Source organism: Coregonus clupeaformis, unplaced genomic scaffold, assembly GCF_020615455.1.
Source record: "Coregonus clupeaformis isolate EN_2021a unplaced genomic scaffold, ASM2061545v1 scaf0060, whole genome shotgun sequence".
NCBI classification, from domain to species: Eukaryota; Metazoa; Chordata; class Actinopteri; order Salmoniformes; family Salmonidae; genus Coregonus; species Coregonus clupeaformis.
This window is the reverse complement of record NW_025533515.1, coordinates 180,603-197,500: the sequence shown is the minus strand read 5'-3', so window position 1 is coordinate 197,500 and position 16,898 is coordinate 180,603. Positions and strand designations below refer to the sequence as shown.

General features: G+C 51.6%; 1 protein-coding gene across 1 annotated transcript in view; it reads left to right on the top strand.

The window, feature by feature from the left end:
• The window catches only part of fgfr3 (fibroblast growth factor receptor 3), a 223,313-nt gene that overhangs the window by 112,784 nt on the left and 93,631 nt on the right, over positions 1 to 16,898 (top strand). The gene's annotated exons all lie outside the window — the stretch shown is intronic.

Below are 16,898 nucleotides of genomic sequence, written 5' to 3'. Positions count from 1 at the left end.
AATCATTATTACATTATAAAGTGGATTAAAAAAAACACCAATGATGTAATAAAAACTTAAAATCCCTCTCCTTCTTTAATGGCATCCATAGTAAGTGTCTCACACTTGAAGAAAGCATTGCATCTGCATCCATTGGCCCAACAGACTTGCAAAGGGGGGGAGGGGGGGTTAAACTTCAGTTCTGACCTATGAAATGTTCTGTGTCGTCAAACAAAAAACACTCCTCAATTTGAAGACACACATTGCAGTCATGTGATTATCCAAGTTGTAATGATAACCAAAATAATCAACAGGAGTTTCACTCCTCCTTATCCCAGGATTGACCAGGACACTTTGACCTTACAGAGTAGAGATGGAACCAGACTGTTATTGACCATGCCTTGACCTTGCAGAGTGGAGATGGAACCAGACTGTTATTGACCATGCCTTGACCTTACAGAGTGGAGATGGAACCAGACTGTTATTGACCATGCCTTGACCTTACAGAGTGGAGATGGAACCAGACTGTTATTGACCATGCCTTGACCTTACAGAGTGGAGATGGAACCAGACTGTTATTGACCATGCCTTGACCTTACAGAGTGGAGATGGAACCAGACTGTTATTGACCATGCCTTGACCTTGCAGAGTGGAGATGGAACCAGACTGTTATTGACCATGCCTTGACCTTACAGAGTGGAGATGGAACCAGACTGTTATTGACCATGCCTTGACCTTACAGAGTGGAGATGGAACCAGACTGTTATTGACCATGCCTTGACCTTACAGAGTGGAGATGGAACCAGACTGTTATTGACCATGCCTTGACCTTACAGAGTGGAGATGGAACCAGACTGTTATTGACCATGCCTTGACCTTACAGAGTGGAGATGGAACCAGACTGTTATTGACCATGCCTTGACCTTACAGAGTGGAGATGGAACCAGACTGTTATTGACCATGCCTTGACCTTACAGAGTGGAGATGGAACCAGACTGTTATTGACCATGCCTTGACCTTACAGAGTGGAGATGGAACCAGACTGTTATTGACCATGCCTTGACCTTACAGAGTGGAGATGGAACCAGACTCACTCTTAACCCAAGGCCAACATCTGTTTTTTCCCCCTTACTTTTATTTAACTGCCTTTACAGTCCTCTTATAAGCCTCACATGCTGGACCCACTCCCACATCAGGACAACATGCCAGACAGACTGGACCCACTCCCACATCAAGACAACATGCCAGACAGACTGGACCCACTCCCACATCAGGACAACATGCCAGCCACACTGGACCCACTCCCACATCAGGACAACATGCCAGACAGACTGGACCCACTCCCACATCAGGACAACATGCCAGACAGACTGGACCCACTCCCACATCAAGACAACATGCCAGACAGACTGGACCCACTCCCACATCAGGACAACATGCCAGCCACACTGGACCCACTCCCACATCAAGACAACATGCCAGACAGACTGGACCCACTCCCACATCAGGACAACATGCCAGACAGACTGGACCCACTCCCACATCAAGACAACATGCCAGACAGACTGGACCCACTCCCACATCAAGACAACATGCCAGACAGACTGGACCCACTCCCACATCAGGACAACATGCCAGCCACACTGGACCCACTCCCACATCAAGACAACATGCCAGACAGACTGGACCCACTCCCACAACAAGACAACATGCCAGACAGACTGGACCCACTCCCACATCAGGACAACATGCCAGACAGACTGGACCCACTCCCACATCAAGACAACATGCCAGACAGACTGGACCCACTCCCACATCAAGACAACATGCCAGACAGACTGGACCCACTCCCACAACAAGACAACATGCCAGACAGACTGGACCCACTCCCACATCAGGACAACATGCCAGCCACACTGGACCCACTCCCACATCAAGACAACATGCCAGACAGACTGGACCCACTCCCACATCAAGACAACATGCCAGACAGACTGGACCCACTCCCACAACAAGACAACATGCCAGCCACACTGGACCCACTCCCACATCAAGACAACATGCCAGACAGACTGGACCCACTCCCACATCAAGACAACATGCCAGACAGACTGGACCCACTCCCACATCAAGACAACATGCCAGACAGACTGGACCCACTCCCACAACAAGACAACATGCCAGACAGACTGGACCCACTCCCACATTAAGACAACATGCCAGCCACACTGGACCCACTCCCACATCAAGACAACATGCCAGACAGACTGGACCCACTCCCACATCAAGACAACATGCCAGACAGACTGGACCCACTCCCACATCAAGACAACATGCCAGACAGACTGGACCCACTCCCCACATCAAGACAACATGCCAGCCACACTGGACCCACTCCCACATCAAGACAACATGCCAGACAGACTGGACCCACTCCCACATCAAGACAACATGCCAGCCACACTGGACCCACTCCCACATCAAGACAACATGCCAGACAGACTGGACCCACTCCCACATCAAGACAACATGCCAGACAGACTGGACCCACTCCCACATCAAGACAACATGCCAGACAGACTGGACCCACTCCCACATCAAGACAACATGCCAGCCACACTGGACCCACTCCCACATCAAGACAACATGCCAGACAGACTGGACCCACTTCCACATCAGGACAACATGCCAGCCACACTGGACCCACTCCCACATCAAGACAACATGCCAGCCACACTGGACCCACTCCCACATCAAGACAACATGCCAGACAGACTGGACCCACTCCCACATCAGGACAACATGCCAGATAGACTGGACCCACTCCCACATCAGGACAACATGCCAGACAGACTGGACCCACTTCCACATCAGGACAACATGCCAGACAGACTGGACCCACTCCCACATCAAGACAACATGCCAGACAGACTGGACCCACTCCCACATCAAGACAACATGCCAGCCACACTGGACCCACTCCCACATCAAGACAACATGCCAGACAGACTGGACCCACTCCCACATCAGGACAACATGCCAGACAGACTGGACCCACTCCCACATCAAGACAACATGCCAGACAGACTGGACCCACTCCCACATCAAGACAACATGCAAGCCACACTGGACCCACTCCCACATCAGGACAACATGCCAGACAGACTGGACCCACTCCCACATCAGGACAACATGCCAGACAGACTGGACCCACTCCCACATCAAGACAACATGCCAGCCACACTGGACCCACTCCCACATCAAGACAACATGCCAGACAGACTGGACCCACTCCCACATCAGGACAACATGCCAGACAGACTGGACCCACTCCCACATCAAGACAACATGCCAGACAGACTGGACCCACTCCCACATCAAGACAACATGCCAGCCACACTGGACTAACTCCCACATCAGGACAACATGCCAGACAGACTGGACCCACTCCCACATCAAGACAACATGCCAGACAGACTGGACCCACTCCCACATCAGGACAACATGCCAGACAGACTGGACCCACTCCCACATCAAGACAACATGCCAGCCACACTGGACTAACTCCCACATCAGGACAACATGCCAGACAGACTGGACCCACTCCCACATCAAGACAACATGCCAGACAGACTGGACCCACTCCCACATCAAGACAACATGCCAGACAGACTGGACCCACTCCCACATCAAGACAACATGCCAGACAGACTGGACCCACTCCCACATCAAGACAACATGCCAGCCACACTGGACCCACTCCCACATCAAGACAACATGCCAGACAGACTGGACCCACTTCCACATCAGGACAACATGCCAGCCACACTGGACCCACTCCCACATCAAGACAACATGCCAGCCACACTGGACCCACTCCCACATCAAGACAACATGCCAGACAGACTGGACCCACTCCCACATCAAGACAACATGCCAGACAGACTGGACCCACTCCCACATCAAGACAACATGCCAGACAGACTGGACCCACTTCCACATCAAGACAACATGCCAGACAGACTGGACCCACTCCCACATCAAGACAACATGCCAGACAGACTGGACCCACTCCCACATCAGGACAACATGCCAGACAGACTGGACCCACTCCCACATCAAGACAACATGCCAGACAGACTGGACCCACTCCCACATCAAGACAACATGCCAGCCACACTGGACCCACTCCCACATCAGGACAACATGCCAGCCACACTGGACCCACTCCCACATCAAGACAACATGCCAGACAGACTGGACCCACTTCCACATCAAGACAACTTGCCAGACAGACTGGACCCACTTCCACATCAGGACAACATGCCATTCACACTGGACCCACTCCCACATCAAGACAACATGCCAGCCACACTGGACTAACTCCCACATCAGGACAACATGCCAGACAGACTGGACCCACTCCCACTTTAGGACAACATGCCAGACAGACTGGACTAACTCCCACATCAAGACAACATGCCAGCCACACTGGACCCACTCCCACATTAAGACAACATGCCAGACAGACTGGACCCACTTCCACATCAAGACAACATGCCAGACAGACTGGACCCACTCCCACTTTAGGACAACATGCCAGACAGACTGGACTAACTCCAATCTGCCCACCGCTCCAACAGATCCATGGAAGATGCCATTTCCATCACTATTCACACAGCCATAACACCTAGGAAGAGGGACACCTATGTGAGAACGACACCAAGCTCAGAGCCCTGGGTCTGGACCAGAGGAACACCTATGTGAGAATGCTGTTCATTAACTGCAGTTCAGCATTCGCCATCGCACTGCACACTGCCCTATCCCATCTGGACAAGGGGAACACCTGTGTGAGAATGCTGTTCATTGACTGCAGTTCAGCATTCAACACTATTGTTCCCTCCAAGCTCGACACCAAGCTCAGAGCCCTGGGTCTGGACCAGAGGAACACCTATGTGAGAATGCTGTTCATTGACTGCAGTTCAGCATTCAACACTATTGTTCCCTCCAAGCTCAACACCAAGCTCAGAGCCCTGGGTCTGGACCAGAGGAACACCTATGTGAGAATGCTGTTCATTGACTGCAGTTCAGCATTCAACACTATTGTTCCATCCAAGCTCAACACCAAGCTCAGAGCCCTGGGTCTGGACCAGAGGAACACCTATGTGAGAATGCTGTTCATTGACTGCAGTTCAGCATTCAACACTATTGTTCCCTCCAAGCTCAACACCAAGCTCAGAGCCCTGGGTCTGGACCAGAGGAACACCTATGTGAGAAAGCTGTTCATTGACTGCAGTTCAGCATTCAACACTATTGTTCCATCCAAGCTCAACACCAAGCTCAGAGCCCTGGGTCTGGACCAGAGGAACACCTATGTGAGAATGCTGTTCATTGACTGCAGTTCAGCATTCAACACTATTGTTCCCTCCAAGCTCAACACCAAGCTCAGAGCCCTGGGTCTGGACCAGAGGAACACCTATGTGAGAAAGCTGTTCATTGACTGCAGTTCAGCATTCAACACTATTGTTCCCTCCAAGCTCAACACCAAGCTCAGAGCCCTGGGTCTGGACCAGAGGAACACCTATGTGAGAATGCTGTTCATTGACTGCAGTTCAGCATTCAACACTATTGTTCCATCCAAGCTCAACACCAAGCTCAGAGCCCTGGGTCTGGACCAGAGGAACACCTATGTGAGAATGCTGTTCATTGACTGCAGTTCAGCATTCAACACTATTGTTCCATCCAAGCTCAACACCAAGCTCAGAGCCCTGGGTCTGGACCAGAGGAACACCTATGTGAGAATGCTGTTCATTGACTGCAGTTCAGCATTCAACACTATTGTTCCCTCCAAGCTCAACACCAAGCTCAGAGCCCTGGGTCTGGACCAGAGGAACACCTATGTGAGAATGCTGTTCATTGACTGCAGTTCAGCATTCAACACTATTGTTCCCTCCAAGCTCAACACCAAGCTCAGAGCCCTGGGTCTGGACCAGAGGAACACCTATGTGAGAAAGCTGTTCATTGACTGCAGTTCAGCATTCAACACTATTGTTCCATCCAAGCTCAACACCAAGCTCAGAGCCCTGGGTCTGGACCAGAGGAACACCTATGTGAGAATGCTGTTCATTGACTGCAGTTCAGCATTCAACACTATTGTTCCCTCCAAGCTCAACACCAAGCTCAGAGCCCTGGGTCTGGACCAGAGGAACACCTATGTGAGAATGCTGTTCATTGACTGCAGTTCAGCATTCAACACTATTGTTCCATCCAAGCTCAACACCAAGCTCAGAGCCCTGGGTCTGGACCAGAGGAACACCTATGTGAGAATGCTGTTCATTGACTGCAGTTCAGCATTCAACACTATTGTTCCCTCCAAGCTCAACACCAAGCTCAGAGCCCTGGGTCTGGACCAGAGGAACACCTATGTGAGAATGCTGTTCATTGACTGCAGTTCAGCATTCAACACTATTGTTCCATCCAAGCTCAACACCAAGCTCAGAGCCCTGGGTCTGGACCAGAGGAACACCTATGTGAGAATGCTGTTCATTGACTGCAGTTCAGCATTCAACACTATTGTTCCCTCCAAGCTCAACACCAAGCTCAGAGCCCTGGGTCTGGACCAGAGGAACACCTATGTGAGAATGCTGTTCATTGACTGCAGTTCAGCATTCAACACTATTGTTCCCTCCAAGCTCAACACCAAGCTCAGAGCCCTGGGTCTGGACCAGAGGAACACCTATGTGAGAATGCTGTTCATTGACTGCAGTTCAGCATTCAACACTATTGTTCCCTCCAAGCTCAACACCAAGCTCAGAGCCCTGGGTCTGGACCAGAGGAACACCTATGTGAGAATGCTGTTCATTGACTGCAGTTCAGCATTCAACACTATTGTTCCCTCCAAGCTCGACACCAAGCTCAGAGCCCTGGGTCTGGACACCACCCTCTGCAACTGGATCCTGGACTTCCTGATGGGCAGACCACAGGCTGTGAGGATTGGCAACAACACCTCCTCCACACTGACTCTTACCACAGGGACCCCCCAGGGGTGAGGCCTCAGTCCCCTGCTGTATTCCCTGTTCACCCACGACTGCGTGGATTTGTACGACACCAACTCCATCATCAAGTTTGCTGACGACACCACTGTTGTAGGTCTGATAGCCAACAATGACGAGTCAGCCTATAGGGAGGAGGTAAGAGAACTGGCATTGTGGTGTCATGACAACAACCTCTCCCTCAACGTCAGCAAAACAAAGGAGTTGATTGTTGATTTCAGGAAGCAGAGGGAACACGCCCTGATCCACATCAACAGGACTGCAGTAGAGAGAGTCAGCAGTTTTAAGAACCTCGGTGTCCACATCACCGAGGACTTGACATGGACCAACAACACCATCACTCTTGTCAAGAGGGTGCAACAGTGTCCTGACCGGTTGCATCACTGCCTGGTACAGGAATTGCTCTGTCCACGTCCGCAAGGCATCACTGGGACCTTCTTCTCACCCATCCAGGACATCTTGAAACGGTGCCTGAGGAAGGCATGCAGTATCATCAAGGACCCCACACACCCCAGCCATGAGCTGTTCTCTCCCTTACCATCGGAGCATGCTCAGAGACCCTTTATATCTACAAGCCATCAGACTGCTAAACACTTGAACTGGACTGACCACCTGCTCTGATTCTCTGCACCTTAGCACACATGCACTCAATCACTCACACGCACACACAGACACACACACACAGACATGCACACGCACACACACACACACACACACACACACACACACACACACACACACACACACACACACACACACACACACACACACACACACACACACACACACAGTGGGGAAAAAAAGTATTTAGTCAGCCACCAATTGTGGCCAGAAAATCACATTGTAGGATTTTTAATGAATTTATTTGCAAATTATGGTGGAAAATAAGTATTTGGTCACCTACAAACAAGCAAGATTTCTGGCTCTCACAGACCAGTAACTTCTTCTTTAAGAGGCTCCTCTGTCCTCCACTCGTTACCTGTATTAATGGCACCTGTTTGAACTTGTTATCAGTATAAAAGACACCTGTCCACAACCTCAAACAGTCACACTCCAAACTCCACTATGGCCAAGACCAAAGAGCTGTCAAAGGACACCAGAAACAAAATTGTAGACCTGCACCAGGCTGGGAAGACTGAATCTGCAATAGGTAAGCAGCTTGGTTTGAAGAAATCAACTGTGGGAGCAATTATTAGGAAATGGAAGACATACAAGACCACTGATAATCTCCCTCGATCTGGGGCTCCACGCAAGATGATCAAAGAACGGTGAGCAAAAATCCCAGAACCACACGGGGGGATCTAGTGAATGACCTGCAGAGAGCTGGGACCAAAGTAACAAAGCCTACCATCAGTAACACACTACGCCGCCAGGGACTCAAATCCTGCAGTGCCAGATGTGTCCCCCTGCTTAAGCCAGTACATGTCCAGGCCCGTCTGAAGTTTGCTAGAGTGCATTTGGATGATCCAGAAGAGGATTGGGAGAATGCCATATGGTCAGATGAAACCAAAATATAACTTTTTGGTAAAAACTCAACTCGTCGTGTTTGGAGGACAAAGAATGCTGAGTTGCATCCAAAGAACACCATACCTACTGTGAAGCATGGGGGTGGAAACATCATGCTTTGGGGATGTTTTTCTGCAAAGGGACCAGGACGACTGATCCGTGTAAAGGAAAGAATGAATGGGGCCATGTATCGTGAGATTTTGAGTGAAAACCTCCTTCCATCAGCAAGGGCATTGAAGATGAAACGTGGCTGGGTCTTTCAGCATGACAATGATCCCAAACACACCGCCCGGGCAACGAAGGAGTGGCTTCGTAAGAAGCATTTCAAGGTCCTGGATTGGCCTAGCCAGTCTCCAGATCTCAACCCCATAGAAAATCTTTGGAGGGAGTTGAAAGTCCGTGTTGCCCAGCGACAGCCCCAAAACATCACTGCTCTAGAGGAGATCTGCATGGAGGAATGGGTCAAAATACCAGCAACAGTGTGTGAAAACCTTGTGAAGACTTACAGAAAACGTTTGACCTGTGTCATTGCCAACAAAGGGTATATAACAAAATATTGAGAAAGTTTTGTTATTGACCAAATACTTATTTTCCACCATAATTTGCAAATAAATTCATTAAAAATCCTACAATGTGATTTTCCGGATTATTTGTTCTAATTTTGTCTGTCATTGTTGACGTGTACCTATGATGAAAATTACAGGCCTCTCTCATCTTTTTAAGTGGTTGAACTTGCACAATTGGTGGCTGACTAAATACTTTTTTCGCCCCACTGTACATACATTCATGCTACACACACATCACAACTGCTGCTACCAGACTCTTATTATGATTGCTAAATAGTGCACAATTTATACACTTGCCCCCCAATCCCCCCTTCCCCAATACAGGTATAAATATTGTTGTATAAGTTGTTCCTTCCTGTATTATACTGATGCTAAAGTGTTTATTCTGTTCTACTGAGACATTTACTTTATGTTCATATTCTTATATTTTATTAGTTCTTATTGTTGTTGCATTGTCCAGAAGGAACCTGCCAGTAAGCATTTGGTTGGACGATGCATACCATGCGTGTCCCATACCATGCGTGTCCCGTACCATGCGTGTCCCGTACCATGCGTGTCCCGTACCATGCGTGTCCCGTACCATGCGTGTCCCATACCATGCGTGTCCCATACCATGCGTGTCCCGTACCATGCGTGTCCCGTACCATGCGTGTCCCGTACCATGCGTGTCCCATACCATGCGTGTCCCGTACCATGCGTGTCCCGTACCATGCGTGTCCCATACCATGCGTGTCCCATACCATGCGTGTCCCATACCATGCGTGTCCCGTACCATGCGTGTCCCGTACCATGCGTGTCCCGTACCATGCGTGTCCCATACCATGCGTGTCCCGTACCATGCGTGTCCCGTACCATGCGTGTCCCGTACCATGCGTGTCCCGTACCATGCGTGTCCCATACCATGCGTGTCCCATACCATGCGTGTCCCATACCATGCGTGTCCCATACCATGCGTGTCCCGTACCATGCGTGTCCCGTACCATGCGTGTCCCGTACCATGCGTGTCCCGTACCATGCGTGTCCCATACCATGCGTGTCCCATACCATGCGTGTCCCATACCATGAGTGTCCCATACCATGCGTGTCCCATACCATGCGTGTCCCGTACCATGCGTGTCCCGTACCATGCGTGTCCCATACCATGCGTGTCCCGTACCATGCGTGTCCCGTACCATGCGTGTCCCGTACCATGCGTGTCCCGTACCATGCGTGTCCCATACCATGCGTGTCCCATACCATGCGTGTCCCATACCATGCGTGTCCCATACCATGCGTGTCCCGTACCATACGTGTCCCGTACCATGCGTGTCCCATACCATGCGTGTCCCATACCATGCGTGTCCCATACCATGTGTGTCCCATACCATGCGTGTCCCATACCATGCGTGTCCCATACCATGCGTGTCCCATACCATGCGTGTCCCATACCATGCGTGTCCCGTACCATGCGTGTCCCATACCATGCGTGTCCCAGTACCATGCGTGTCCCGTACCATGCGTGTCCCATACCATGCGTGTCCCATACCATGCGTGTCCCGTACCATGCGTGTCCCGTACCATGCGTGTCCCATACCATGCGTTTCCCATACCATGCGTGTCCCATACCATGCGTGTCCCATACCATGCGTGTCCCATACCATGCATGTCCCATACCATGCGTGTCCCATACCATGCGTGTCCCGTACCATGCGTGTCCCGTACCATGCGTGTCCCATACCATGCGTGTCCCATACCATGCGTGTCCCATACCATGCGTGTCCCATACCATGCGTGTCCCATACCATGTATACCATGCGTGTCCCGTACCATGCGTGTCCCATACCATGCGTGTCCCATACCATGCGTGTCCCATACCATGCGTGTCCCATACCATGCGTGTCCCATACCATGCGTGTCCCATACCATGCGTGTCCCGTACCATGCGTGTCCCGTACCATGCGTGTTCCGTACCATGTATACCATGCGTGTCCCGTACCATGCGTGTCCCATACCATGCGTGTCCCGTACCATGCGTGTCCCATACCATGCGTGTCCCATACCATGCGTGTCCCATACCATGCGTGTCCCGTACCATGCGTGTCCCGTACCATGCGTGTCCCGTACCATGCGTGTCCCATACCATGCGTGTCCCATACCATGCGTGTCCCGTACATCTGACTAATAATCCAACTTTAAACTTTAAACAGGAAGTGTTACACCTTTTCTTTTTCAGGTCGACCAGTACAAGAAACATTTTAATAGAAAGTTGCCTTCATGGCTCCATTTTATGTTCTGGTCTTGTGTAGATATAACTGGACTGTATTATCTGTAATATCTATGTGTGTCATCATCCAAATGTCTGATTGATATGCTGTGAAACAGTCCCTTAGTAATATTAAAGAAGGATTCAGGAATGTGGTTTGGGGCGTAGTCAGCTGTTACTGACACATGCAGGGTTGGGGTAAATTCCACAAATTCAATTCTAATTCAGCTCTCTGTCCCTGTAAATTCAATTTAATTCAATTCAAATTCCAGGTCAGTCTTTGAATTCAGAGATAAGAATTAAGTACATTCCAATAATTCAATTCCCAATTAAATATTTTCCTCAACAATTCCACAAATTCCAATTCAATTCCCTCAGGCTTTTCAGGCGGATCATGTCACTGTTCAGACAGCCTAGAAATATTGGAAAAATTTGAAATATTGGAATACAGGTTGAAATGATTAAAAACAAACTATACAGTACATTTTTTATACTACTTTATGTGCATTCATTTCATTAAATAGGAAATGTAAAAGTATTGAATTACAATTACATTCCAAAGATTAAATGTTTTTACAATTCCAATTCAATTCCAATTCAATTTTTTTTAGGTTACATTATTGGTTCAAGATATTAGACTATTCATGATTATTTTTACCCACTTCATAATGCAATAATTATTAGCAGCTATTCCATTATTGGCAGTTATTACATTATTGGCAGTTATTACAATATAATTTGCTACAAGGTTACAGCATCAGCCTGTTGAAAGGTTTGTGTTTTGGGCCGTTGTGGCATCACAGTCCTATCAGGTCGGCGCATAGGAGTCCTATCAGGTCGGCGCATAGGAGTCCTATCAGGTCGGCGCATAGGAGTCCTATCAGGTCGGCGCATAGGAGTCCTATCAGGTCGGCGCATAGGGAGTCCTATCAGGTCGGCGCATAGGAGTCCTATCAGGTCGGGCGCATGGAGTCCTATCAGGTCGGGCGCATAGGAGTCCTATCAGGTCGGGCGCATAGGAGTCCTATCAGGTCAGCGCATAGGAGTCCTATCAGGTCGGGCGCATGGGAGTCCTATCAGGTCGGGCGCATAGGAGTCCTATCAGGTCGGGCGCATAGGAGTCCTATCAGGTCGGGCGCATAGGAGTCCTATCAGGTCGGGCGCATAGGAGTCCTATCAGGTCGGCGCATAGGAGTCCTATCAGGTCGGGCGCATAGGAGTCCTATCAGGTCGGGCGCATAGGAGTCCTATCAGGTCGGGCGCATAGGGAGTCCTATCAGGTCGGCGCATAGGAGTCCTATCAGGTCGGCGCATAGGAGTCCTATCAGGTCGGCGCATAGGAGTCCTATCAGGTCGGCGCATAGGAGTCCTATCAGGTCGGCGCATAGGAGTCCTATCAGGTCAGCGCATAGGAGTCCTATCAGGTCGGCGCATAGGAGTCCTATCAGGTCGGCGCATAGGAGTCCTATCAGGTCGGCGCATAGGAGTCCTATCAGGTCGGCGCATAGGAGTCCTATCAGGTCGGGCGCATAGGGAGTCCTATCAGGTCGGCGCATAGGAGTCCTATCAGGTCAGCGCATAGGAGTCCTATCAGGTCAGCACATAGGAGTCCTATCAGGTCGGCGCATAGGAGTCCTATCAGGTCGGCGCATAGGAGTCCTATCAGGTCAGCGCATAGGAGTCCTATCAGGTCAGCGCATAGGGAGTCCTATCAGGTCAGCGCATAGGAGTCCTATCAGGTCGGCGCATGGGAGTCCTATCAGGTCGGGCGCATAGGAGTCCTATCAGGTCGGGCGCATAGGAGTCCTATCAGGTCGGGCGCATAGGAGTCCTATCAGGTCGGCGCATAGGAGTCCTATCAGGTCAGCGCATAGGAGTCCTATCAGGTCAGCGCATGAGTCCTATCAGGTCGGGCGCATAGGAGTCCTATCAGGTCGGGCGCATAGGAGTCCTATCAGGTCAGCGCATAGGAGTCCTATCAGGTCAGCGCATAGGAGTCCTATCAGGTCAGCGCATAGGAGTCCTATCAGGTCGGCGCATAGGAGTCCTATCAGGTCGGCGCATAGGAGTCCTATCAGGTCGGCGCATAGGAGTCCTATCAGGTCGGCGCATAGGAGTCCTATCAGGTCGGCGCATAGGAGTCCTATCAGGTCGGCGCATAGGAGTCCTATCAGGTCGGCGCATAGGAGTCCTATCAGGTCGGCGCATAGGAGTCCTATCAGGTCGGGCGCATAGGAGTCCTATCAGGTCGGGCGCATAGGAGTCCTATCAGGTCGGGCGCATAGGAGTCCTATCAGGTCGGGCGCATAGGAGTCCTATCAGGTCGGGCGCATAGGAGTCCTATCAGGTCGGCGCATAGGAGTCCTATCAGGTCGGCGCATAGGAGTCCTATCAGGTCGGGCGCATAGGAGTCCTATCAGGTCGGGCGCATAGGAGTCCTATCAGGTCGGCGCATAGGAGTCCTATCAGGTCGGGCGCATAGGAGTCCTATCAGGTCGGGCGCATAGGAGTCCTATCAGGTCGGGCGCATAGGAGTCCTATCAGGTCGGCGCATAGAGTCCTATCAGGTCGGCGCATAGGAGTCCTATCAGGTCGGGCGCATAGGAGTCCTATCAGGTCGGGCGCATAGGAGTCCTATCAGGTCGGCGCATAGGAGTCCTATCAGGTCGGGCGCATAGGAGTCCTATCAGGTCGGGCGCATAGGAGTCCTATCAGGTCGGCGCATAGGAGTCCTATCAGGTCGGCGCATAGGAGTCCTATCAGGTCGGCGCATAGGAGTCCTATCAGGTCGGGCGCATAGGAGTCCTATCAGGTCGGCGCATAGGAGTCCTATCAGGTCGGGCGCATAGGAGTCCTATCAGGTCGGCGCATAGAGTCCTATCAGGTCAGCGCATAGGAGTCCTATCAGGTCGGGCGCATAGGAGTCCTATCAGGTCGGGCGCATAGGAGTCCTATCAGGTCGGGCGCATAGGAGTCCTATCAGGTCGGGCGCATAGGAGTCCTATCAGGTCGGGCGCATAGGAGTCCTATCAGGTCGGCGCATAGGAGTCCTATCAGGTCGGGCGCATAGGAGTCCTATCAGGTCGGCGCATAGGAGTCCTATCAGGTCGGGCGCATAGGAGTCCTATCAGGTCGGGCGCATAGGAGTCCTATCAGGTCGGCGCATAGGAGTCCTATCAGGTCGGCGCATAGGAGTCCTATCAGGTCGGCGCATAGGAGTCCTATCAGGTCGGCGCATAGGAGTCCTATCAGGTCAGCGCATAGGAGTCCTATCAGGTCGGGCGCATAGGAGTCCTATCAGGTCGGGCGCATAGGAGTCCTATCAGGTCGGGCGCATAGGAGTCCTATCAGGTCGGGCGCATAGGAGTCCTATCAGGTCGGCGCGATAGGAGTCCTATCAGGTCGGCGCGATAGGAGTCCTATCAGGTCAGCGCATAGGAGTCCTATCAGGTCAGCGCATAGGAGTCCTATCAGGTCGGCGCATAGGAGTCCTATCAGGTCGGCGCATAGGAGTCCTATCAGGTCAGCGCATAGGAGTCCTATCAGGTCAGCGCATAGGAGTCCTATCAGGTCAGCGCATAGGAGTCCTATCAGGTCGGCGCATAGGAGTCCTATCAGGTCGGCGCATAGGAGTCCTATCAGGTCGGGCGCATAGGAGTCCTATCAGGTCGGGCGCATAGGAGTCCTATCAGGTCGGCGCATAGGAGTCCTATCAGGTCGGCGCATAGGAGTCCTATCAGGTCGGCGCATAGGAGTCCTATCAGGTCGGCGCATAGGAGTCCTATCAGGTCGGCGCATAGGCCTGTGACTTGTGTTTTGGGCCGTTGTGGCATCACAGTCCTATCAGGTCGGCGCATAGGCCTGTGACTTGTGTTTTGGGCCGTTGTGGCATCACAGTCCTATCAGGTCGGCGCATAGGCCTGTGACATGTGTTTTGGGCCGTTGTGGCATCACAGTCCTATCAGGTCGGCGCATAGGCCTGTGACATGTGTTTTGGGCCGTTGTGGCATCACAGTCCTATCAGGTCGGCGCATAGGCCTGTGACATGTGTTTTGGGCCGTTGTGGCATCACAGTCCTATCAGGTCGGCGCATAGGCCTGTGACATGTGTTTTGGGCCGTTGTGGCATCACAGTCCTATCAGGTCGGCGCATAGGCCTGTGACATGTGTTTTGGGCCGTTGTGGCATCACAGTCCTATCAGGTCGGGCGCATAGGCCTGTGACTTGTGTTTTGGGCCGTTGTGGCATCACAGTCCTATCAGGTCGGCGCATAGGCCTGTGACATGTGTTTTGGGCCGTTGTGGCATCACAGTCCTATCAGGTCGGCGCATAGGCCTGTGACATGTGTTTTGGGCCGTTGTGGCATCACAGTCCTATCAGGTCGGGCGCATAGGCCTGTGACATGTGTTTTGGGCCGTTGTGGCATCACAGTCCTATCAGGTCGGCGCATAGGCCTGTGACATGTGTTTTGGGCCGTTGTGGCATCACAGTCCTATCAGGTCGGCGCATAGGCCTGTGACATGTGTTTTGGGCCGTTGTGGCATCACAGTCCTATCAGGTCGGCGCATAGGCCTGTGACTTGTGTTTTGGGCCGTTGTGGCATCACAGTCCTATCAGGTCGGGCGCATAGGCCTGTGACTTGTGTTTTGGGCCGTTGTGGCATCACAGTCCTATCAGGTCGGCGCATAGGCCTGTGACATGTGTTTTGGGCCGTTGTGGCATCACAGTCCTATCAGGTCGGCGCATAGGCCTGTGACATGTGTTTTGGGCCGTTGTGGCATCACAGTCCTATCAGGTCGGCGCATAGGCCTGTGACTTGTGTTTTGGGCCGTTGTGGCATCACAGTCCTATCAGGTCGGCGCATAGGCCTGTGACATGTGTTTTGGGCCGTTGTGGCATCACAGTCCTATCAGGTCGGCGCATAGGCCTGTGACATGTGTTTTGGGCCGTTGTGGCATCACAGTCCTATCAGGTCGGCGCATAGGCCTGTGACATGTGTTTTGGGCCGTTGTGGCATCACAGTCCTATCAGGTCGGCGCATAGGCCTGTGACTTGTGTTTTGGGCCGTTGTGGCATCACAGTCCTATCAGGTCGGCGCATAGGCCTGTGACATGTGTTTTGGGCCGTTGTGGCATCACAGTCCTATCAGGTCAGCGCATAGGCCTGTGACTTGTGTTTTGGGCCGTTGTGGCATCACAGTCCTATCAGGTCGGCGCATAGGCCTGTGACATGGTTTACCAACGCAAAATGGGCAATAGAAGGAAAAACAATGTAGAGTTGGTAATCTGAGTAACAATGTTTGAACGGTTGGGGCTAGAGACAAGACATTTTCTCTGTAGTAATCTGCACTTGGCTTGTTCTCCTCTACGGCACTGGGAAACACCAGTACAGGGAAGCTCGCTGGTGCTCCCAAATGTTAATTCCAGGTCGTACAGCAGAATATTTAGGAGCATATACAACCAAAATGGTCGCAATTTAGAGCCCTGGGTACAGAGCCCCATGGAGCAGAGCAGGGGAGAGAGAGTTTAACCCCCCCATGGAGCAGAGCAGGGGA